Raw genomic sequence first — 18,575 nt, forward strand, 5'->3', positions numbered from 1 at the left:
TGATTTACCTGCTTAAACTTGTTTGCTTGCTTCTGGCATCCTAGAAAAACGTGGTTGTTTCTCTTCCTGTGTGACTCTGCCATAGCTGCTGTCAGATCAGATAAACTACGCTGTTGATAACCCAAAGGGCAGGTGCTGGAGAAGTCAGGATGGGGTAAATCTTGTAAGTCCAGCAAAACAAGCAGATTCAAGTGAGCAAGCATAGTCATTTCAAATGAGAAAATCATGACAGTCTGAAGCATCCAGTTTGGAGTCCTGGGGATGAATGTACCACTGGAAAGTGCTGATGACCTTTCTACCTTGCTCATCAGCTTAATCTGTTTTAACATAGTGCTCCTCCCAGATCAGCTGATACCCCACAACTTTAGAAGTATCAGGATTCAACTGGATATTACAGGGGAAATGCATGCAATAGTCTTCTGACTTAAAAAGAAGGAAGTCTCCATAGGCTGTGATTTGGGGCAAGAGGGGGACACAAAGTGGGTGCTTAACACTTTCACAGTTGGATGTTTTCCTTTCCTTCCATAGGTAAAAATGCACCTGTGGGAAGAGGAAGCATGCTGAATAGAAAAAGAACCCCATAATGAGTCCCTATTTCTTGCTATTTTTCACCACTCTCATAAAGAATGGTAAGAAGAAGGAACTATCAGAGAACCTCCAGAACTCAGATTCCAGTTTTCAAAAGTCCTTTATAAGTCATGGTGTTAACTTGATCATAACTGAAGCAGTTAGCCTTGCTGAATGAGTTTCAAACTTTTGTCCCGGCTACAAAGTGTGATGATGGGGAGGAACTGTAGCTCACTGAAAGGACATAGCTTTATATGAAAATCCCAGGTTCAATCAAAGGCATTTTAGTTGAAGATAAAGCAGCAGTTGAAGATGCATCAGGTGGAGAATACTTATCTAAAGTGACAATGAAACACCTCAGGGAACCTAATATTAGTTTGTTGTTTATTCGTTTAGTCGCTTCCGACTCTTCGTGACTTCATGGACCAGCCCACGCCAGAGCTTCCTGTCGGTCGTCAACACCCCCAGCTCCCCCAGGGACGAGTCCGTCACCTCTAGAATATCATCCATCCATCTTGCCCTTGGTCGACCCCTCTTCCTTTTGCCTTCCACTCTCCCTAGCATCAGCATCTTCTCCAGGGTGTCCTGTCTTCTCATTATGTGGCCAAAGTATTTCAGTTTGGCCTTTAATATCATTCCCGCAAATGAGCACTCTGGCTCTATTTCCTGGAGGATGGACTGGTTTGATCTTCTTGCAGTCCAAGGCACTCTCAGAATTTTCCTCCAACACCACAGTTCAAAAGCATCGATCTTCCTTCGCTCAGCCTTCCTTATGGTCCAGCTCTCGCAGCCATATGTTACTACAGGGAACACCATTGCTTTAACTATGCGGGCCTTTGTTGTCAGTGTGATGTCTCTGCTCTTAACTATTTTATCGAGATTTGTCATTGCTCTTCTTCCAAGGATTAAGCGTCTTCTGATTTCCTGACTGCAGTCAGCATCTGCAGTAATCTTTGCACCTAGGAATACAAAGTCTTTCACTGCTTCTACATTTTCTCCCTCTATTTGCCAGTTATCAATCAAGCTGGTTGCCATAATCTTGGTTTTTTTGAGGTTTAGCTGCAAACCAGCTTTTGCACTTTCTTCTTTCACCTTCATCATAAGGCTCCTCAGTTCCTCTTCGCTTTCAGCCATCAAAGTGGTATCATCTGCATATCTGAGATTGTTAATGTTTCTTCCAGAGATTTTAACTCCAGCCTTGGATTCCTCAAGGCCAGCTTGTCGCATGATGTGTTCTGCATACAAGTTGAATAGGTAGGGTGAGAGTATACAGCCCTGCCGTACTTCTTTCCCAATCTTAAACCAGTCTGTTGTTCCGTGGTCTGTTCTTACTGTTGCTACTTGGTCGTTATACAGATTCTTCAGGAGGCATACAAGATGACTTGGAATCCCCATACCACTAAGGACGTGCCACAATTTGTTATGGTCCACACAGTCAAAGGCTTTAGAATAGTCAATAAAACAGAAATAGATGTTTTTCTGAAACTCCCTGGCTTTTTCCATTATCCAGCGGATATTGGCAATTTGGTCCCTAGTTCCTCTGCCTTTTCTAAACCCAGCTTGTACATCTGGCAATTCTCGCTCCATGAACTGCTGAAGTCTACCTTGCAGGATCTTGAGCATTACCTTACTGGCATGTGAAATGAGTGCCACTGTTCGATAGTTTGAACATTCTTTAGTGTTTCCCTTTTTTGGTATGGGGATATAAGTTGATTTTTTCCAGTCTGATGGCCATTCTTGTGTTTTCCAAATTTGCTGGCATATAGCATGCATTACCTTGACAGCATCATCTTGCAAGATTTTGAACAGTTCAGCTGGGATGCCGTCATCTCCTGTTGCCTTGTTATTAGCAATGCTTCTTAAGGCCCACTCAACCTCACTCTTCAGGATGTCTGGCTCTAGCTCACCGACCACACTGTCAAAGCTATCCCCGATATTGTTATCCTTCCTATACAGGTCTTCTGTATATTCTTGCCACCTTTTCTTGATCTCTTCTTCTTCTGTTAGGTCCTTGCCATCTTTGTTTTTGATCATACCCATTTTGGCCTGGAATTTACCTCCAATGTTTCTAATTTTCTGGAAGAGGTCTCTTGTCCTTCCTATTCTATTGTCTTCTTCCACTTCCACGCATTGCTTGTTTAAAAATAATTCCTTATCTCTTCTGGCTAACCTCTGGAATTTTGCATTTAATTGGGCATATCTCCCCCTATCACTGTTGCCTTTTGCTTTCCTTCTTTCTTGGGCTACTTCTAGTGTCTCAGCAGACAGCCATTTTGCCTTCTTGGTTTTCTCTTTCTTTGGGATGTATTTTGTTGCCGCCTCCTGAACAATGCTGCCAACTTCTGTCCAGAGTTCTTCCGGGACCCTATCTACTAAGTCCAGTCCCTTAAATCTATTCTTCACCTCCACTGCATATTCCTTAGGAATATTCGTGAGCTCATATCTAGCTGATCTGTGGGTCTTCCCTAATCTCTTTAGTCTGATCCTAAATTGTGCAAGAAGAAGTTCGTGATCTGAACTACAGTCAGCTCCAGGCCTTGTTTTTACCGACTGTACAGATGTCCGCCACCTTTGGCTGCAAAGAATGTAATCAATCTGATTTCGGTGTTGTCCATCTGGGGAAGTCCATGTATAAAGCCGTCTCTTAGGTTGTTGGAAGAGAGTGTTTGTTATGCAGAGTGAATTGTCTTGGCAAAATTCTATCAGCCTGTGTCCTGCTTCATTTTGTTCTCCCAGGCCATACTTACCTGTAATTCGAGGTGTCATTTGACTGCCCACCTTAGCATTCCAGTCTCCTGTGATGAAAATAACATCTCTTTTAGGCGTGTTGTCCAGTAGGTGCTGCAGATCCTCATAGAACTGCTCTACTTCAGCTTCTTCAGCATTTGTGGTTGGGGCGTATATTTGGATCACTGTGATGTTAGATGGCTTGCCCTGAATTCGAATTGAGATCATTCTGTCATTTTTTGGGTTGTATCCAAGCACTGCTTTAGCCACTTTACTAGTAATTATGAAGGCTACTCCATTTCTTCTGTGGTCCTCTTGTCCACAGTAGTAGATCTGGTGGTCATTTGATGTGAAGTGGCCCATTCCAGTCCATTTCAGTTCACTGACGCCCAGAATGTCTATCTTTAATCTTGACATCTCACCAATAACCACATCCAATTTGCCCTGGCTCATAGATCTTACATTCCAGGTTCCAATGGTGTGTTGATCCTTAGAACATCGGATTCGCCGTTCACCACCAGCACCGTCGGCCATGATACCAGGTTGAAGGATAGTGACTGGCACCAGTTGTTATGCAATGAAACTCATGGTTGAGCAGCGCCTAGTCCAGGGGTGCAAACAAATCATCAGCATCCCCGTTTTGGACCTAGAGCCACTAGAGTTCATGGGAGTAACTCTTTTCAAACTTTTTTCCATTTTTTTGTGTTTGTGGGTTTAAGAGCAAACCAGGTGCCTTAAGTTTTTCAGAGATTTAATCTGTCCAGAACATGGTCCTGGCCTATGTTTTGGAGTGCTTTTGACTTGCTGCACAATGCATAATGCTGTCAGCCCCATAAAGTAGATCAGATCAGGAAACTGACTCTATAGGAAGATTAGAACTATACTTTATTGAGATAGTCTATAGTGACAGAATATTGCAGCCTAATTGTGCTTTACCTCCCCTCCTTCTTATAACCCAGTGAATCAGGGAAGAGTCTGTCTGAGTCTCTTCCGAATACTATCTTGCTTCCCAGGACTTAAGGAATGTTTTAGCCCTCTCATTGCCTAGGCAGTAGTTCTTGCCTATTTCCCTCAAGGTCATCTCCCAGACTCTGTACAAGTACCAAGCTCAAGCTGATGTAAGTGCATGCTTCTGGTCCACCCTAATCTTCAGTTGAACGCTCATGGTAAGGCCCATGGCAATGTACTGCTGTGAGATGAATTGGGAGGTACTTGAGGTTGCAGCTGGTGTTCAATAAGTTTATGGTTGTATCCACAGGTCATAACAACATGATACTGCATAAGAAAGAATAAACTTAGTATTAATAGTAAGGGTAAAGAACCAAAGAAAAAACATGTGAGATAATTGTTCACATGGAACCAATATTACAATTGGGAGCTTTAAATTTTCTAAGTTCTTGCCTATTTATAGAGGAAAGCATAGCAAATTGGAATCATGTCTGTAAGAAGTAGTTCAGTCGTTCAGCATCCAATCCCTAAAGTCTGTTTGTCATCAGTGTTTGGTGGCATATTGTCTGCTAGCTGGTGGCAGAAATATTCATTGAAGCCATTGCTCTTATGCAACTGTGTCCCCCACCCTAGAACCTCTATATGTCATCTTCTACCATCCCATTCATGCAGTTAGGTCTTGGGGGAACAAGAATTTGGTATTTATGAAACACACAGGCAAAAAAGACCAGTGGCATGCAATCCATTTTTCTATACCTGGGTAAAAGTGTCTTATTCATTCTCAGATAAGGATAATCTTTGCCTTAAGAGAGATGAAAAGAACTGTCTCCACTGCATTTCTTTTCATCCAAACACTCCAAGGAACAATGGCAGGCATATAATCTTGACCAAGGACCTACATGGAGCACAGTTATGCAAATCTTCCATTTATTTGTTATCTTCATGACATATTAATGTGTTTAAATAAACAAACCACATTATTGACTGTGCGCAGTACCATACTGTGATATGAGTGATAGCTGTGGATCCAAAGATCCTGGAAAGCTCCATGTGATTTATCTAACAGCCCCACGTTTTTTCTTCCTTGTGGCTGGCACTGAGCCAGGAATACAGGGTACCATATGCAGGGGATGAAAGATTTATCTATTTATCCAATTTTATCACCGCCCATCTCCCTCACAAGGAGGGACTCTGGGCGGTTTACAATAAAATAGAGTTAAAAACCAAAACAGTTATAAATACAATAAATACAATAAAAATAAGAAGGTAATGGAATCAAGATGGGCAAAAGTTCTTCATCAGACCATGAGTGTAGAAGGTCCATCCAAAGTCACCCTAGGGCACTAGCCATCCCCAAGTATGGCTATTCCCCCTTCCATTCCAAGCCTGCTGACAAAACCAGATCCTTAATCTTTTTTGAAAGTCCAGGAGCAAGGGAGCCTGTCTCACCTCTGGGGGAAGGATACCATTTCTCTTGCTTACTAAATAGCTCTTGAACTGACAGCATTTCATAATATTGATGCAATCAAGGTAGCTCAGAAACAGAAATTTTGTCACTATTTAGCTGTCCCTGAGTTTTTGTCTTTCTTTTCTTTTTTTTCTTTAGTTCCTCCCAAGTTGGAATACTGTATGATATCTATACTTGACATGGACTTCCGCCTCCAGCAGACTCATTAGTTGCAAGGACAGATTATTTTAATGATCTGGAATTTCTCTTTGTGGACCATGTCCACCTGTCCACAGTGGGGATTCCAGAAGCTATCAAGCAACTCAACAGTGACATTTCTTCAACCCAGAGGCTCTGCTTTGCTCCCTCCTTAAGCACAGCATAGTTTTCTTAGGCTGTAGCATAAATTTAGCAAGGGTAATTTGATTAAGTTGCATCACATGCTGTAGGCAGGCTTCTCTGAGCTAGTGCCTCCCAGATGTGCTGGTTTTCAATAAATCACAACCAGCCAACATGTTCCACACTGGTTGAGGTTTATGAGACTTGAAGTGCAATATGTCTGGGAGGAAAACCATGAATGGTAGAGAAGACTGCTCTAAGGAAATACAGTGCAAAATGGGACTTGTCAGGCACAGGAATTTGTTTTTCACCACAGTTGCCAAGAATTACCTATGGTATTAGGCCGCTGAGTACATTTCAAGCAATGACCACTCTTGAAACAAAATGCTGGACTAGATAAGACTATAGACTTGCCCAGCAAGGATCTTATGTTCTTAAATGGCAGTGAATCTTTCTGATTTTTAAAAAATAAACTCTTATAAAATCGGTGAACATGAAGTTCTGATGAACATTAATTTTGGCTTTATTCTGTTTCATAGCACCAGTGTTTTCTAAAAGGTTTGAGGGACTTCCAGCTGGAATGTTTGCCCCTTTAAGTTTCTCCCTCTCCCAACTATTCCCAGGCAGCCAGCCAAGCAAGGGCAATGTCATGAAAATCCTGGGGGGGGCGGGGGGGGAGGCTCTCCTCTAAAGACCAAGAAATGCCCAGGAACTCACTAGCCAAGTTTCATTGCAGGAAATGGTACAGTGGCATTTCCACAGCAGAGACCCCCAGGCTAGAAGCCAAGTTATTGCTACACCCCCAAAAGTACAGGCTGATGAACGTTCAGAGATAGCAGGAGTTGGTTTGCTCATTTGCAGGAAAGAACTCTTAAGGAATAACAAATCTTATCTGCAAGTAGTAGTCCTTTTTGCCAGTTAGTTTCTACAGACTAGCTATTGAACCAGAATGAATGCAGAAGCACACATGCTTTCAGTTTGCAGCATACCAGTACTTAACTATACCTGGCAACAGTCTAGATGGAATAAGGTTTAGGGCTACCATATTTGGCCTGCAAAAATTCAAATGACCACTAGGTATCTGCAGAGAATAAGAGTTTTCTGTATCTCTTTGCTGCCTTTTGGAGTTCAATTGAATTGTTGCCACCCCAGATATGGTAGCCCTACTGTGGCTGATCAGTTCCTGTGCCTGGCCTTGGCTGGTCCTGACACTTCAGATGTCTCTGCAAATGCTTCCTGGGATATGGCCTAGTCCTATTTGCTGATCTTTGGACTAAAGGATGTATTCTATGTGCTCTTGGATTTACTGATTCCTGGTTGGGACACTTTATGGATAGTTTCTTATGCTTGTCAGCCTGAACTTTGTTGAATGAAAGCCAGATGATACAAGGCATCCCATTCTTACCCCACTTTCTGTATGAACTTTTAAGAAGATGCATGAAATCCTCCTGAGGATTATCTCTGTTGTACTTCTGAACTCATTTGCTTCCCTCAATATTTTTCAGTTATTTCATCTGAGTCTTCAAATTTGCTGCACATTTCTTAAAGGGCAAACTTGTGGGATAACAACTGCTTGCCTAATGAGATTGAAGGATCAAACTGCCTGTAGTGTACCACAACATTAGGTTCCAAATACTTACTGGAAATGCTTGTTGCCTTTGGAATTTCACTCAGCCATAAACCAGGTAGACTCCGAGATGTTTTTTTTTATCTTCTTGTGATACAGATACATACACACACGTATATGTGTATGTATGTAACAGGATTGAGCAACCCATGGTCACTTGCAGCTTTCTTACAGCCCCTGGAGCCTACAAAGGATGGAACAGTGAAAATATGTGACAAACTATATATATTTATATTTATATTTATATTTATATTTATGTTTGTGTTTGTGTTTGTGTTTGTGTTTGTGTTTGTGTGTATATCTGTGTGTGTGTGTGTGTGTGTATATATATATAAATTATGTGACAAACTGCCAAACTATAACAGCCCTATTTCCAACTTTGCAAGCAGGAATAAGCAGGAAAGGAGTGTGGGCCTTACACTACAGCTATTCAGGCTTGGAAAATGATTCAGAAGAGGTGCTTCAGAAGTTCTGTGAATGCAGCACCTTTCTGTTCTTCTTTAAAGAAGGGAAATTATATCTCTGTGGCAAAAACCCAGACAGTCCCCAGATGGCATCAAAGAAGTCTCTTTGGTGCCATCTGATGATGATCTGGTTGTTCGCAGTCCAGATATTCTAGCCCTAATTCAAAGGCCCTAATTCCACATAAACCTGGAAACAAGATGGTGTTGCTTTAAGGAATCCACTGACAAAGTAATCCCCTATCTGTATTCTGAAATGGTATAGCCACAGTAAGACTACTGTATACCAGTGTGATTGTTCTCACTGTGTTTTTGCTGACACGGTATACTTTGATTGCTGTGTAAGGACTTTTTCTTCATGATACTCCACTTATGCAATTAGTCTTATACTGATCCCTTATTAAATGGATTAATAGCCAGGTAATTAATGGATCTTAGAAAATACTTGTTAATGAGGCAGTGCATGAGTTTTCTTAGTAGAGTCTATCAGGGATCCTTCTCAGCCCAGAACTAATTTATATGATTAACAGCTATTTGAAAGAAAAGAAATAAAGTCATAATTGAAAGTTTCAAAGAGACAAGCATGGGTGGATGATAGGGCCATTACTGAAGTAAAGACCCCTGAGGGTTGGATGGAGTTCAGCAGCATGCATGCCTAGGAAATGCAATGCAGTGCTCCATTTAGGAAGATTTTTTAAAAATCTGAATGTCCCCAAGAGCACCGGGCACTTCTTCCCCAACCTGGCACTCTTTTATTAAGTACTGGCATACCATCCCAGTCAGCATGGCAGGCCATCAAGCTGGGAAATATACTCCATCATCTTATGATATCAGGTTTGGGAAGTCTACTTCACAAATGAAACTGCACAAAGTCATGGGGAATATCCATGAAATAAGGAGAAAGAAGGGAAGACAACTGGGCCAGCCAGTCCCCTGTTTAAGTAGCCAGAGACTGTTTCCTACAAATACAGTATGCTAAAAGCTGTGCCAACAAACTTTCCTGGATTCCTAAGGAAACCTTCTCCCTACAGTCCTTCCAGATTGTCAAAGAGGAATGGGAATTCCGCTAGCCCACTGAGTCCTGCCAAATTGCCATGGTTAAGATGATGAAGCCTGGAGCCTTTCTACACCAGCTGTGCCAGAACCACTTCTAACTGTATCCTGATTTTGAACCATTATTTTCTGCTTATATCCTGCCCTCTGTTCTTTCCCATCACTTTTTTTTCATCCTGCCTGTCCACCCCAAAGCATCCTTAATAGAGCATCTTTGGCACTAACAGTAGCTCTGAGTCCTACTTAAGGGCTTCTGCAGTATTCTTGTCACTGGGTGCTCCTTTCAGGTGCCTCCAAAATTCTTCCATGCTCTTCTTCCAATTCCATCCCTTTAACCCCTTAACCTTCCATTTTCATCATTTGGCAATTGCAACAATATCGATTTGTTTCAGGTCAATATTCCAGGAAATTGATACCTGTTCTTCAACTCCACTGTCCAATCTTCTTCCAGCAGAAGTCGAAGAGACATTCCTGATGCTGTTAAATTCCTCCATTTCATCCTCGACATCCCCAAACAGTTGAGACATTTTAAAGCTCATATCTTCCACAATGTCCTGAATGCCTTGCATAAAAAGTTGGTTAATAATCAGAACCAATTTGCTTAAGGTCTCGATGGAAATCAGAGAAAATCTGCTTGAATTCCTCCATGTCTCACGCAGTAGGTTATGGTACCCCCTAGAAGCTTAATCAGTGAAAGTTGAAGATATGAGGATGTTCAAAAGTTGTTTACATGAAGTGAGAGTGAATAGCAGACTGTTCTCAAGGGAAAGCGAACAGGAATCTGAAGGTTCAAATCAGCTGATTCAACACGTAGGAAAATAGTAATTTCTTCAAATCCAGTACAAAAATAATAGGTAAAGGTAAAGGTTCCCATTTAGTTGTCTCCAACACTAGGGGGCGGTGATCATCTCCTTTTCATGGCCGAAGAGCCAGCATTGTCCGAAGACACCTCTGTGGTCACGTGGCCAACATGACAGTCACGGAACACTGTTACCTTCCCGCCGATGTAGTACCTATTTATCTGCCCCCATTTTCATGCTTTCGAGGTTGGCAAGAGCTGGGGCCACTGCAGGAGCTCACTCCATCACATGGCACTCAGGTCTCGAACCGCTGAACTTGCAACCTTCTGGTCGACAAGCCTGGCGTCTTAACCACTGAGTCACCACACCCCCACTGCAAAAATAATAGCAGGGAAACAATTATTTACTCTAAAATCCTCCTTAGTATTTGGATGGGAAACAAGCCAAAACTTAAAAAGGAACTTTTTTAAAAAATTAACCCCCAAAATAATGATAAGCACCAGGAGAACCTGCTTCTCCTTGCTGTAAAAAGCCTCTCTTAGGGTACATAAACTTAAAAATATATAAATTGGGTGATTTAGAAATGGGGTGGCCAGACCTAGTGTCTCTTTAAGGCTACAGCAGGGCTTGGAAATGGTGACGTCCCAGCCTCCCAGCAGCTCTTACCAGAGAAGCGCGAACGCTGTTTGCGATCCTCTGGCTACAAGTCGCTGTTCCAGAGGATGGATGGGATAATTCCAAGTGTTCTCTTTATCTGTGAAAATACTCCTCAGCTTCAGGAAAAACCTGCCTGAGCCCCCCCACCCCCCAAATGCTGCATTGTCAGTTCTGCCCACGGAGCCAGCAAGCACAGCTGTTCAGTCCACCATGTCCCCACCGGAAGTCCAGAAGACCCAAATCTTAACTGTCACTCCAAATACCAAAAGAGATGGGACCGTATCCTTGTCTCCAGGGATAGGCTCTTCCAGAGGAGAGGGACCAGAAGGTCATCTCCAGCTCTCCTCTTGACAACACTGTCTAGAAAGGGTCACCCATAGAATGCCCTCCTTATTAACTCCCACTGGACAGGCAAATCCCACTCAGATTAGCAGGTCCAAGTCAGGGCTTTATCATTATATGTGCTAGTTATGAATTTCAGACATTAATGCAAGTGCAGTTTAGAGAATTACCTTTTCTCTACCTGAAGTCTATTGGCAATCAATCTCATGGAATTACCTTGGGATAGAGGAAGAAGTATACATGGTTGATAAGATAATGCATGGTCTCAATGACTGGTTTGTTTGTTTGTTTTTTCTGATGGGGTCAGGGGACTCTCTTTAAAAAACATTCATTTAATTGTAAACATATGTCTGGCTGGCTGTGAGAGTGCTCATTGAAGAAAATGGTGGTTTGCACATGCATTAAGCCATTGTTTGGGTTCATGAATAAACCACGATTTCCTGGGCTTATGCAGCATGCTAAACTGTGAACCATTATTTATGAATTACAGTGTCTATGTTTGCTCAGCATGTTGAGTCAAAAACTAATGTCCTACATGTAATGTGTGAACCCATGAGTTTCTCATGAGCATCTCCCAATATCAGGTTGAAACTATGCCTAAATAATTGACATGAAAATGATGAACTTTAATCAAAAATGATGAACATGCCTGCTTAAGGAGAAAAAAAATCTCCTTCAAGTCATGGTAGATGACTGGCAACTTCATAGACATGTCTATTTCATTTGCTTGTTAGCAGTGCAGAGGTGGTTTGCCATTGCCTTCTTCCAGAATATTTATTCAACTTTCCATTTAACCTACTGTCTTGGTATTACATAGAGGTCTCCCATCCAAGTACAACCAGGCCTAACTCTACTTAGCTTCCAAGCCCAGGCTAGGTCAGCAAGATGACACGCAAACTGAGGTCACTTGTGCTGCAATCCAGCAGTCATGCATCTTGTTTGCTTTTCCATTAAAAAAACAAGCCCCCCCTACAGTGGCAAAGCTCCTTTGCCTGCCCAACTGCTCACCCTAGCCTGGCCTTTATTCTTTGCTCATGTTACAGTTTGGCAAAGGGACTGCAGATTCCAGTTTTTCTGATTGGCCACAATACCTCCTAAAATATGTTTGCCATGGGTACAATGTATGTGAAAAAAAGCAAAAGCTTTATAGATGTGAACCAATATACCAAGGTGCCCCAAAGCTTCCTGAGACTCCTCCCTTTACTGTTTCACTGACACTCCTATATTTTCCTCTGCTTACTTGCACAGGCACCACCAGCTGCAGGCTGACTCCTATTTTCCTGCCTTTCACACCCAGGCTGCAGTCACTTCCCAGTTCTTGCCAAGAGTGTGATTTTCACAGCAGGGAATTGTCACCCAGTTATTTACAGAGTGCAAGACGTTGCTGGCAGTTCCTCCTTTCCTCTCAGCACTGCGTCGCTGCAAGCTGCAGCAAGCAGAGTTATTAATACCATTGAAGTGAGGGGTGATACAGGAAAGCAGAATTAAGGCAGAAGGAATTGGGGTGAACGCTGCAGAGGAGCTGTACTGAATAGCTGCAGTGGAAGTCCAAGGAAGGAGGTGACATATACGCATTCTGTTCAGGAAGCTGCCAAAGATGCAGGCTGAGCACCGTTATCTTTTTTCATAGATGTACAGCGCTGAGTATACAGTAGAACCTCCTTTGCCTTGCCAGAGCTAGCCCTTTTGTTTGGAGGAGTGAGGCAGGTGGCCTCAGGTAGCAATTGGGATTGGGTTGGTCGCTGTGGCCAGGTGCTAGAAAACTGAGTGGTGTGCCCCTCAGCCTACTCCATGATTCTAGAAAAAAGGTGCTATCTTCGCGTGCAATGAAACGGTCAACACAATTGAACAGAGATGCACCTGCCAATCCTGTTGGTTTCTATAGAAAGAATGGGCAGCGGGACATCACCTCACCCTTCAGCTGAAACAGCAAAATGTCTTGGAGCAACCCTCAGCCTTCCTATCTTTGCCTAGCTTTCCTTTTTCTAGGACAGCTTCCTGCCACATTTGAAACCTACTATTATTTCTTTCTTCAGTGTTTGTGTGTATTTCTAAAATGAAAACACAACATGGTGGGAGCCTGACTTGCTTTGTTTTTGCTTCCAAATGCTCTACTCATTTATTTATGTTCTTTGTACTGATGTAATGGTTTACATCTTTGCAAAACTGTTGCAAAAAATCCAGGATAACCAAATCCAAATGAGGCAGCAAAAAATAACTGGAAGAACTTGCAAGCTTTGAGAAATGGGCAACAAACTGTGTCATTAAAATTTATGTGTTGTTTATTTCCCTTGTTTTTATGATTTTATTTTGTTTTCATGGATTGCAACCCACCATGAGAACCTCTGGATAGTGGGTGGGCTTCAGATTTTAAATAAATAATAACTACACTTTACTACTGATAGATGCAAATTAACAAGTTTATGGGAGAAATGTTATTTGACTATGCATTTACAATACAATAGATCATGAAGTCAAAAAAGTATTCTTCCACTGTAGATAGCAGTCATGTGCATCAGCTGGACCTGTATTCTGATGGAGCCCTTTAGAACCTGGAAAATAAATTAGCTGCTTCCACTTGAGAGAAAGACCTTGACAGCAGTCTAAAAGACATGCCATGAATAGGATGGAACATAATAATTAAAATATCTTGTCTCTATGGAAATCCAGAGAGAGGGGGAGAGAGAGAGAGAGAGTCATACTTGTGCCTGTACCTTTAGAATTATGAATTGCTGTGATCATCACCATTTAAAAGAGGATACAATATACAAATATACTGTAAGCAGTAGAGCAGGAACAAATTGTCAGGGGGACATTCTTATAAAGTCAAACAAAGGATAAAACTAAAAACCTTTAAGTCCAAACTGCTTAGGAAGTGACTATTTGAGGGACCACTTCTGCTACAGTTGGTCAGGTAAGGTCCAACAGGTAAGATTTGCAGAAGGGGTCCTCCTAAAAAAGCCCCTGCTGCTATGAGATCCATCTGTTGGGCACCCGTGAGAGGCATTTCTCTGGCGTTGCATCCAAGCTATGGAATGCTCTTCCCTGGAGGCTGTGCTTGACTCGTATTCTCTCAACCTCTACAAATGCCTCTCTTTCCTCAGGCTTTTAACAGTTAATTAATGGTAGCATAAACGTTACGCGATAACTTTTTAAATTTTGTTTTTAATCTTTTTAGCTCCCTTGAGTGCTCTTTGAGCCCAAAGGTGGAGCACACTGTAAATTGGTCAAATATAAGTGTAAGTAAGATTAATTTTACACACAATACATTAATTAAACTTACACACAATACCCACAAACCTATACATAAAAATAAAAATAGCTATAGCTATAGCCCAGTGCTTAGCCTGAAAGAACATCTGCCTGCCTGCACAGAAAGGACAGGGCTAAACTGGGGTTACTAAGAAGTGTCCCAGAGGTCTAGATATGGTCCCGGGGAGATATTTCACTCATTTGTCTTCTGGTAAAGGAATGTCTGATAAAGGAATGCGGGTTAAACCGCTGAGCTGCTGAGCTTGCCGATCGGAAGGTCGGCGGTTCAAATCCACCTGACGGGGTGAGCTCCCGTTGCTAGTCCCAGCTCCTGCCAACCTAGCAGTTCGAAAACATGCAAATGGGAGTAGATTAATAGGTACCACTTTGGTGGGCAGGTAACGGCATTCCATGTAGTCATGCCGGCCACATGACCACTGAAGTGTCTACGGACAAACGCCGGCTCTTCGGCTTTGAAACGGAGATGAGCACCGCCCCCTAGAGTCGGACACAACTGGACTTAATGTCAAGGGAACCCTTTACCTTTACCTTTAAAGGAATGTTGGGTGTCTACTCACATCACCCTTGGCAAGTTTTTCCAGACTGCTGTTTTGTGAAAGTGTCCATGTCATGCTCTCCAGTGCATCCAGCACTCTCTAAAGGTTGCTTACTCCTGACTTACAGGGTGGGGTCATCTCTCTGACCTCATTCAACTCCCTGAACCCATATTTTCTACAGAGCCTAACTATCTCCAATTATAAACAAGCTTACAGTACACCCTGGTTATCTTTCATTTGCACATTCTCCCCATCTATCTGTTGCCTGTGTTTTTGTTTTTTTTCCTTCTCTCCTCTCCTTTCCTCTGTTCTCTTCATCCGATGTCAACATTTAGATTTTATAGGCATTAATGCCAGGGTCACTGTACCAATAAAGGTGATGAGAATGCCCATATCACAGATCACAAATATTAGCCCGTTTCAAAGAAGCATCAGGAGCTAGCTATGCGGATGTTGACAATACTGCAAGCTATAAAAGTTAATGTATAATTTTAAAATGTTAGAAACCCACGTATTTGGGCAGAGCTGCTCGCTGATTATTAGTGCTAAGAATGCTATTTTTATTCCTACATCTGCGCATCGCACATTTTACTTTTCCCCCCAAAGCTCCAGGACAGAGCTCCTTGATAATAGGAGAACACAAGGGTGGTGCCAAAACAAGACCTACCAAATGCCTCTTCTAGACTCCCTAGGAAGCTATGCCTAGAAAAACAAAATGCATGCTTTTGCACATCATTGCCTGTGGATTCTCCCCTCAAAACACCCCTGCAAGGTTCCTTTCCTCACAAATGAAGCTGAAGGGCAGGCTGATAGAATTTGTGACACAATGATGTCATCCTGCAGGTTTGATCTTATTTGGTGTTTGTGGGCAATACCCTCTTCACATTATCTGGGGTTCTACCTGTAAAGGGCATCAGATAAAAATGACTGATCAGGTCTCCCTGTTCCTGAATGGGTCTAACATTCCTATTCTAGTCTCTTTCATTTTAAAAAAATCCCCAATGAACAAGACGAGAATTTTAAAAAAGCCCAAGTTGGGCAATGAACATTAGATTCTTTGCAACTGGAAACATATCAGAACCCTGGATTTTCACAGTAAAAAGAGAAGGGGCGGAGGCGGGGGGGGGGGGCATAACATAAAATGAGTTGCCAGACTTTTCCTTAGAGACTCCAATAAGGAAGTGAAGAGTTAGATCTGGCTGGTTGCCAGGGTGATGCTTTCCTTTTTAAAATTGGGGGAGGAAAAACATTCGCAGAGTATTTAAAACAAAATCTTTCATGTTGCCCCTGAGAAGCTTACTCAATATTAAGAAAAAAGATAGACTGGTACATTAAAAAATCCTCATCCAGCCCAGCTGTGGAGTTAGAACTTCTGGAGAAGACATGTGCATGATACTTCCAAACTCCCAAGGCACATTTCTTGTGCATAATTAGAACATGTTCCAAGGCTTAAAGCATTTTGATCTCTTCTGGTTATTTCAGTAAAGACTGTATTAAATCTGTAGAGCAGAGTTTCTCAACCTTGGCCACTTTAAGAGATGTGGACTTCAACTCCCAGAATTCCCCATGTTGGCTGGGGAATTCTGGGAGTTGAAGTCCACACCTCTTAAAGTGGCCAAGGTTGAGAAACACTGCTGTGGAGGAACCTACCACAATGTTCTCATCAGTCTGTTTCCTAATTATCAAGTCACCTTATGCATTGTATCCTGAGGCACTGCTACATCTACCAAGGAAAAGAATTAGGAGACCTCAATGGCATAAGGAATTATTTTAAATTCAACTCTTAATCTATAATTCCCAATCCAGCCAAGGAGCGAAGGAGCTCATGAGCAACACCATCAGAAAACCCTTTCCTATGGGGGTGGTACAGGCTGCATCAGTTCAATTATTGGTCCATGAGCCCCTCTGCAGGCAGCATTCATGTCCTGGAGATGCTACTGCATGTGCAAGGCGAGGGTTAGGCTGGCAAGGTATGGACGTCTTTAGCTGCAACCTCAAGAGCAAGGCACGTACGTTCTGATGATGTGAGCTGCAGCTTATGCCTTTTAATAACATTTGTTAATCAGACAAGGTGCTACCAGTATGACCAGTGCAACATAGAGCAGCGCTATCATTTCCTGTGATCTTGACACTATACCTCTGTTGATGCAGCCTCAAACCACATTGGCTCTTTTGGCTGCTGCAGCACATTGCTGGCTCATCCTTAATCTGTGGTCTACAAAGAATTGCAAATCCTTCTCACAAGGGTACTGCTAAGCCAACTACCACCTATTTTGTACCTGTGCATCTGGCTGTTCTTGCCTAAGTGCAGAACCTTACATTGCTCACCACTGGACATTTTGTTGGTTGGGGCCTATTGTTCAAATCTATCAAGATCCTTTTGAATCTTGAGCCTGTCTTCTGGGTGTAGCAGAGCTCATCTATAGGAAGAGTGCTTTGAAGTGCTTAATTCCATTTTCTTCACTTTCACATAATACCGCCTGTCGTGTAGGTATGTGCTTATCCTACAGAAACATCAATATCCGAAACTAAAGTGTGATATTGGTTCCCTGTGTTCTACAACTCTGTAATTATAATTATTAATTAGCAAATGTTGAAATTCAATTTAGATACTACTCGTGCCCAATGCTTACTTGCCTTTAAGTTGCATCAATTTCCATTACCTCTTCAAATATTTTTAAAAATTGTTTTGTATAATGAAATCAGCTTTTATTTACAGATAAAACTAAGCCCAACATCACTGGCACCTTTATGTTAATAAATGTTGTGTTTTTGAAAGCTGTTTTCAAACTCCTTGAAATTCACCGGGATTGGTTATAATACCCAGGAGAAAGAGAGAGAGAGAATGGGTGGGCGATAGATAGACAGATATGCAGACTTTTGAATGAAAAACAGAAATGGGTAAATGCCAAAGTGTTTATTTCCCCCTCCTTCATTTTCTGCCAGTCTTCTTCAGTTTCACCATCAGGTGTACAATTGACTGATAACACTGTATCCAAAGATAAAACTATTATTATTTTGCCATCAGCTGATTATAAATCTATGCTAGTGGTGTTTTATATTAAAAATTATTTCAGAATTCTGCATTTCTTTTAGAGTTTTGCTAAACCACCTGATACAGCTAACACTATATCATATGAAAACACTTGATATGATGTAGGTGTTTTAAAAATGCCTGTATGCATGATATACGTGTGGCCTTTTAAAATCACACACACAGATCCCAGTGAAATGTGATTATAACAAACAAGTTCTGCATCCACTCCCATCACTGGCAGCCTCATCTTCAAAACTGCAGCAGCACTGCCTCCATTTTCTGCTCCAAGATGCAAAGCTCCAAGGCCCAATTTTGATTCTTGGGCATTAAATATTTACCTATTTCATAATTCTTTATGTTCTGAGCAATGTGAGTTGCAACCCCAGAAAAGGATGTGCATGTGCGTGTGTGAGAGAGAAGCATCTGAATATGTATGTCTTCTTTGCAGTTACTCTGCGATCTGGGATACATTGATTTTTTTCAAGCACATCATGAGAGACTGCGAAGGATCTAGTGGAGGTAGTACATGATCATTCTGAAAACTGGATGACAAGGATAACTTTTTCAAGACACAGGGTGAACCTGAGTAAATTAATGCACTCCTCTAGGCAGATGGGAAAGTAGCCATCCACTGCACTGAAAAATGACAAAGAACACACCAAAAACTTTTTGCCATATATTCACACACCAACTTAACTTTTAATTAGATCATCTATATACTACTAAAACTCTCATTGTGTTTATCTGTTTATCCCACAAGT

The 18,575-nt window shown here is 41.9% G+C and overlaps 1 long non-coding RNA gene across 1 annotated transcript; it reads right to left on the reverse strand.

The window, feature by feature from the left end:
- Positions 1–4,161: 4,161 nt before the first annotated feature.
- LOC134489358 (uncharacterized) lies at positions 4,162–14,889 on the reverse strand. Its single transcript, XR_010067112.1, has 2 exons — positions 14,799–14,889; positions 4,162–4,569 (listed from the first exon to the last, which is right to left on the reverse strand). It is a non-coding gene; the product is annotated as an uncharacterized LOC134489358 (long non-coding RNA).
- Positions 14,890–18,575: the final 3,686 nt, after the last annotated feature.

Source organism: Candoia aspera, chromosome 2 (assembly GCF_035149785.1).
Source record: "Candoia aspera isolate rCanAsp1 chromosome 2, rCanAsp1.hap2, whole genome shotgun sequence".
NCBI classification, from domain to species: Eukaryota; Metazoa; Chordata; class Lepidosauria; order Squamata; family Boidae; genus Candoia; species Candoia aspera.